Source organism: Lolium rigidum, chromosome 7, assembly GCF_022539505.1.
Source record: "Lolium rigidum isolate FL_2022 chromosome 7, APGP_CSIRO_Lrig_0.1, whole genome shotgun sequence".
Taxonomy (NCBI): domain Eukaryota; kingdom Viridiplantae; phylum Streptophyta; class Magnoliopsida; order Poales; family Poaceae; genus Lolium; species Lolium rigidum.
This window is the reverse complement of record NC_061514.1, coordinates 342,324,122-342,331,576: the sequence shown is the minus strand read 5'-3', so window position 1 is coordinate 342,331,576 and position 7,455 is coordinate 342,324,122.

The following is a 7,455-nucleotide window of genomic DNA, read 5'->3' as shown; positions in this document are numbered from 1 at the left end:
TAATGCTACCCTCGTGGTATAGATTTCGTCCTCGGAGCTGATACAATCAGGTTAGTGTGAATCTTGCATACTTTCACATGTTCTTAGTTGAAGAGTCTTGAATAAAGTGAAACGATGTTTTTAGGCGTTTGTGTAGAAGAGTATTGAAGATTGCACAACACCGATTGGACCGGCTGATCATGTATATATACGAACACATGTATAATTACAGGTACAACCTTGATAAAACACGAGGACCTATGCCTAGTACAATATGTTACTCAACACCCCCCGCAGTCGAAGGGTCGGCACCGACACATAGATTGGAGCGAAACTCAGAAAAAGTCGTGGAGGGCAATCCCTTCGTCATGATATCGGCAAACTGTTGAGACGTCGGTACGTGAAGAACTCGAACGCGACCGAGGGCAACTTGCTCACGAACAAAGTGGATGTCCAACTCGATGTGCTTGGTGCGCCGATGATGAACGGGGTTGGCGGAGAGGTAGACAGCCGACACGTTGTCGCAGAAGACCACCGTAGCCTTGTCAACGGGACAAGAGAGCTCGGACAGAAGCTGGCGAAGCCACGTGCACTGATACGTCTCCAACGTATCTATAATTTCTTATGTTCCATGCTACTATATTGATGATATCTACATGTTTTATGCATACTTTATGTCATATTTATGCGTTTTCCGGAACTAACCTATTGACGAGATGCCGAAGTGCCGGTTCTCGTTTTACTGCTGTTTTTGGTTTCAGAAATCCTAGTAAGGAAATATTCTCGGAATCGGACGAAATCAACGCCCAGCATCTTAGAATCACCGAAAGCTTCCAGAACACCCGAGAGAGGCTAGAGGGGGGCCACAGGCCCACCAGACACCACCCCGGCGCGGCCCAGGGGGGGCGCCCCCCTAGTGTGTCACCGCCTCGTCGACCCTCCGACTCCGCCTCTTCGCCTATATAAAGGTCCCTGACCTAAATCTTCGATAGGAATAAGCCACGGTACGAGAAAAGTTCCAGAGCCGCCGCCATCGCGAAGCCAAGATCTGGGGGACAGGAGTCTCTGTTTCGGCACGCCGCCGGGACGGGGAAGTGCCCCCGGAAGACTTCTCCATCGACACCACCGCCATCTTCATCACCGCTGATGTCTCCCATGAGGAGGGAGTAGTTCTCCATCGAGGCTAAGGGATGTACCGGTAGCTATGTGGTTAATCTCTCTCCTATGTACTTCAATACAATAATCTCATGAGCTGCCTTACATGATTGAGATTCATATGATGATGCTTGTAATCTAGATGTCATTATGCTAGTCAAGTGGGTTTTACTTATGTGATCTCCGGAGACTCCTTGTCCCACGTGTGTAAAGGTGACGGTGTGTGCACCGTGTGGGTCTCTTAGGCTATATTTCACAGAATACTTATTCACTGTTATGAATGGCATAGTGAAGTGCTTATTTATATCCCTTTATGATTGCAATGTGCTTTGTATCGCTACTAGTCTATGTGCTACTCATGTGATGTTATTAAAGTAGTCTATTCCTCCTGCATGGTGTAATGGTGACAGTGTGTGCATCGTGTAGTTCTTGTCGTAGATTATGATCATAATCTCTTGTAGGTTATGGAGTTGATTATCGCTATGATAGTATTGATGTGATTTATTCCCCCTTCATAGTGTAAGGGTGACAGGTGTGTATGCTATGTTAGTACTCGGTTTATTTTGCAAAGATCTATTATGCTCTAAGGTTACTTAAACATGAATATCGAATGTTGTGGAGCTTGTTAACTCCGGCATTGAGGGTTCGTGTAATCCTACGCAACGAATGGTGTTCATTATCAAACAAGAGTATATGTAGCACAAATGAGAGAAGTTATTATTTATTATGCGATCAATGTTGAGAGTGTCCACTAGTGAAAGTATGATCCCTAGGCCTTGTTTCCAATACTGCAAACACCGTTTATTTACTGTTCTATTGCATGTTTACTCGCTGCCATATTTTATTCATATTGCTATTACCACTCATATTCATCCATACTACTTGTATTTCACTATCTCTTCACCGAACTAGTGCACCTATACATCTGACAAGTGTATTAGGTGTGTTGGGGACACAAGAGACTTCTTGCTTTGTGGTTGCAGGGTTGCTTGAGAGGGATATCTTTGACCTCTTCCTCCCTGAGTTCGATAAATCTTGGGTGATCCACTTAAGGGAAAACTTGCTGCTGTTCTACAAACCTCTGCTCTTGGAGGCCCAACACTCTCTACAAGAATAGAAGCACCCGTAGACATCAAGCTATTTTCTGGCGCCGTTGTCGGGGAGGAAAGGTAAAAGGTACTCACACTCCGGATCTCGGCTACTAAGCTATTTTCCGGCGCCGTTGTAAGTACTCGAAGCTATTTCCTTTAGATCCTGCAATTGCATCTTTTGGTTTCTTGTTTACACTAGTTAGGCATAATGGAAACTAACAATGAGCTTCTTATTCTATTTCCTGAGTTAAGACATGGATTGTTTGCTGCGAAAATTAAAAAAACCTATGGAATCTTATTTGCATGCTAGTAGCAATGATATTAGTATGAACGCTTTGAACACCATTGTTGCTAATGATATGGAAAATTCTAAGCTGGGGAAGCTGGTTTTGATGAGCATGAAATTTTTAGTCCCCCAAGCATTGAGGAGAAAATTTTCTTTGATGATACTTTGCCTCCTATTTATGATGATTATAATGATAGTGGTCTTTTGGTGCCGCCTACTATGGAGAGTAAATTTTATTATTATTATACTATGCCTCCTACACTTGATGAGAATAATAATGATAGCTACTTTGTTGAATTTGCTCCCACTACAACTAATAAAATTGATTATGCTTATGTGGAGAGTAATAATTTTATGCATATGGCTCATGACAAGAATGTTTTATGTGATAGTTATATTGTTGAGCTTGTTCATGATGCTACTGAAAGTTATTATGAGAGAGGGAAACATGGTTATATGCATCTTAATAATATTAAGTTCCCCCTCTTTATGTTGAAAATCTTGAAATTGCGCTTGTGTTGCTTTTCTATGCTTGCCACTTTGTTCTTCATGAATCTATTTGTGTACAAGATTCCTTTTCATAGGAAGTGGATTAGGTTTAAATGAGTTTTGAATTTGCTTCTTGATGCTCTCTTTTGCTTCAACTTTTATTTCTTGCGAGAGTATCATTAAAATTACTGAGCCCATCTTAATGGCTATAAAGAAAGAAACTTCTTGGGAGATAACCCATGTGTTTATTTTACTACAGCAGTTTTTGTTTTATATTGAGTCTTGGAAGTTGTTTACTACTGTAGCAACCTCTCCTTATCATGTTTTTGTGCCAAGTAAAGTCTCTATGGTAAAGTTGATGCTAGATTTGGATTGCTGCGCAGAAACAGATTTGCTGTCTGTCACGAATTTGAGCAGAAGTCTCTGTAAAAAAATCAAAAAAATCTGCAAATTTACGTGTGTGATCCTCATATATGTACGCAACTTTCATCAGTTTTTAGTTTTTCCATTTGAGCAAGTTAAGTGCCCCTTCCAGGTTCATCTTTACGGATTGTTCTGTTTTTGACAGATTCTGCCTTTTATTTCGCATTGCCGCTTTTGTTAAGTTGAATGAGTTTCTTTGTTCCATTAACTTTCAGAAGTTTTGTGCAATGTCCAGAAGTGTTAAGAATGATTGTGTCACCTCCGAACATGTGAATTTTGATTATGCACTAACCCTCTAATGAGTTTGCTTGAAGTTTGGTGTGGCAGAAGTTTTCAAGGGTCAATAGAAGAGGGTGATATAATGTGATCGAGAAGAGTGAAAGGTCTAAGCTTGGGGATGCCCCGGTGGTTCATCCCTGCATATTTTAAGAAGACTCAAGCATCTAAGCTTGGGGATTCCCAAGGCATCCCCTTCTTCATCGACAACTTATCAGGTTTCTTCTAGTGAAACTATATTTTTATTCAATCACATCTTATGTACTTTACTTGGAGCGTCTGTGTGCTTTTGTTTTCGTTTTGTTATTTTCATTCTCTGAATAAATTCATCCTTGTGTGGGAGAGAGACACGCTCCGCTGGTTCATATGAACACATGTGTTCTTAGTTTTTAATGTTCATGGCGAAGGTTGAAACTGCTTCGTTAATTGTTATATGGTTGGAAACAGAAAATGCTACATGTAGTAATTGGTAAAATGTCTTGGATAATGTGATACTTGGAAATTGTTGTGCTCATGTTTAAGCTCTTGCATCATATACTTTGCACCCATTAATGAAGAAATACATAGAGCTTGCTAAAATTTGGTTTGCATAATTGGTCTCTCTAAAGTCTAGATCATTTCTAGTATTGAGTTTTGAACAACAAGGAAGGCGGTGTAGAGTCTTATAATGTTTACAATATGTCTTTTATGTGAGTTTTTGCTGCACCGGTTCTTCTTTGTGTTTGTTTCAAACGACCTTGCTAGCCTAAACCTTGTATCGAGAGGGAATACTTCTCATGCATCCAAAATTCTTGAGCCAACCACTATGCCATTTGTGTCCACCATACCTACCTACTACATGGTATTTCTCCGCCATTCCAAAGTAAATTGCTTGAGTGCTTGATGGCGTGCAACTCACACGTTCGTTGGGAACCCCAAGAGGAAGGTATGATGCGCACAGTAGCAAGTTTTCCCTCAGAAAGAAACCAAGGTTTAATCGAACCAGTAGGAGCCAAGAAGCACGTTGAAGGTTGATGGTGGCGAAATGTGATGCGGCGCAACAACGGGGATTCGGCGCCAACGTGGAATCTGCACAACAAAACCAAAGTACTTTGCCCCAACGAAACAGATGAGGTTGTCAATCTCACGCGACTTGTCTGTAACAAAGGATTAAACGTATCGAGTGGAAGATGATTGTTTGCAAGAAAATAATAAAACACAATTGCAGTAGATTGTATGCTATGTAAAGAATAGGACCGGGTCCACGGTTCACTAGAGGTGTCTCTCCCATAAGATAAAAGCATGTTGGGTGAACAAATTACAGTCGGGCAATTGACAAATAGAGAAAGGCATAATAATGCATGTACATGATATGATAAATATAGTGAGATTTAATCCGGGCATTACGACAAAGTACATAGACCGCCATCCAACTCGCATCTATGCCTAAAAAGTCCACCTTCGAGGTTATCATCCGAACCCCATTCAGTATTAAGTTGCTAAGCAACGGACAATTGCATTAAGTATGGTGCGTAATGTAATCGACAACTACATCCTTAGACATAGAATCAATGTTTTATCCCTAGTGGCAACGAGCACATCACAACCTTAGAACTTTCTCGTCACTTGTCCCGGTGTCAATGAAGGCATGAACCCACTATCGAGCATAAATACTCCCTCTTGGAGTTAAGAGTACAAACTTGGCGAGCCTCTACTAATAACGGAGAGCATGCAAGATCATAAACAACACATAAACAATAGATTGATAATCACCATAACATAGTATTCTCTATCCATCGGATCCCGAGCAAACACAACATATAGTATTACGGATAGATGATCTTGATCATGTTAGGCAGCTCACAAGATCCAACAATGAAGCACAACAAGGAGAAGACGACCATCTAGCTACTGCTATGGACCCATAGTCCGGGCGTGAACTACTCACTCATCACTCCGGAGGCGATCATGGCGATGAAGAGTCCTCCGGAGATGAATCCCCTCTCCGGCGAGGTGCCGGAGGCGATCTCCCGAATCCCCGAGATGGGATTCGCGGCGGCGGCGTCTCTGGAAGGTTTTCCGTATCGTGGCTCTCGGTACTGGGGTTTTTGCGACGGAGGCTTTAAGTAGGCGGAAGGGCAACGCGGGGGGGCTGACGAGGGGCCCACACCATAGGGCGGCGCGGGCCCCCCTCTGGCCGCGCGGCCCTATGGTGGCGGCGCCTCGTCGCCCCACTTCGTTATCTCTTCGGTCTTCTGGAAGCTCCGTGCAAAAATAGGACCACTAGGCGGTGATTTCGTCCAATTCAGAGAATATTTCCTTACTAGGATTTCTGAAACCAAAAACGGCAGAAAACGAGCAAGCGGCTCTTCGGCATCTCGTTAATAGGTTAGTTCCGAGAAAATGCATAAATATGACATATAATGTGCATAAAACATGTAGGTATCATCAATAAAGTGGCATGGAACATAAGAAATTATCGATACGTTGGAGACGTATCAGCATCCCCAAGCTTAGTTACTGCTCGTCCGAGCGAGGTAAAAACGATAACAAAGATAATTTCGAAGTGACATGCCATCATAATCTTGATCATACTATTTGTAAACATATGTAATGAATGCAGCGATCAAAACAATGGTAATGACATGAGTAAACAAGCTGAATCATAAAGCAAAGACTTTTCATGAATAGTACTTCAAGACAAGCATCAATAAGTCTTGCATAAGAGTTAACTCATAAAGCAATAAATCAAAAGTAAAGGTGTTGAAGCAACACAAAGGAAGATTAAGTTTCAGCGGTTGCTTTCAACTTATAACATGTATATCTCATGGATATTGTCAACATAAAGTAATATAACAAGTGCAATATGCAAGTATGTAGGAATCAATGCACGAGTTCACACAAGTGTTTGCTTCTTAAGGTGGAGGGAGATAGGTAAAGCCGACTCAACAATAAAAGTAAAAGAAAGGTCCTTCAAAGAGGAAAGCATCGATTCGCTGTATTTGTGCTAGAGCTTTTATTTTGAAAACATGAAACAATTTTGTCAACGGTAGTAATAAAGCATATGAGTTATGTAAATTATATCTTACAAGTTGCAAGCCTCATGCGTAGTATACTAATAGTGCCCGCACCTCGTCCTACTTAGCTTGGACTACCGGATCTTTGCATGCCATGTTTCAACCAAGTGTCACAAAGAGGTACCTCCATGCCGCCTGTACAAAGGTCTAAGGAGAATGCTCGCATTTTGGATTTCTCGCTTTTGATTATTCTCAACTTAGACATCCATACCGGGACAACATGGACAACGAGATAATGGACTCCTCTTAAATGCATAAGCATGTAGCAACAATTATTATTCTCATATGAGATTGAGGATATATGTCCAAAACTGAAACTTCAACCATGATTCATGGCTTTAGTTAGCGGCCCAATGTTCTTCTCTAACAATTTTGCATGCTCCAACCACTAAGGTGATAGATCCTTCAGACAAGACGGACATGCATAGCAACTCACATGATATTCGACAATAGTTGATGGCGTTCCCCGAAGCATGGTTATCGCACAACAAGCAACTTAATAAAAGATAAAGTGCATAAGTACATATTCAATACTACGATAGTTTTTAAGGCTATTTTGTCCCATGAGCTATATATTGCAAAGGTGAATGATGGAATTTTAAAGGTAGCACTCAAGCAATTTACTTTGGAATGGCGGAGAAATACCATGTAGTGAAGACGAAGCCGACGAGGAGCAACCCGGCCTCAGCGCGTGGTCGAG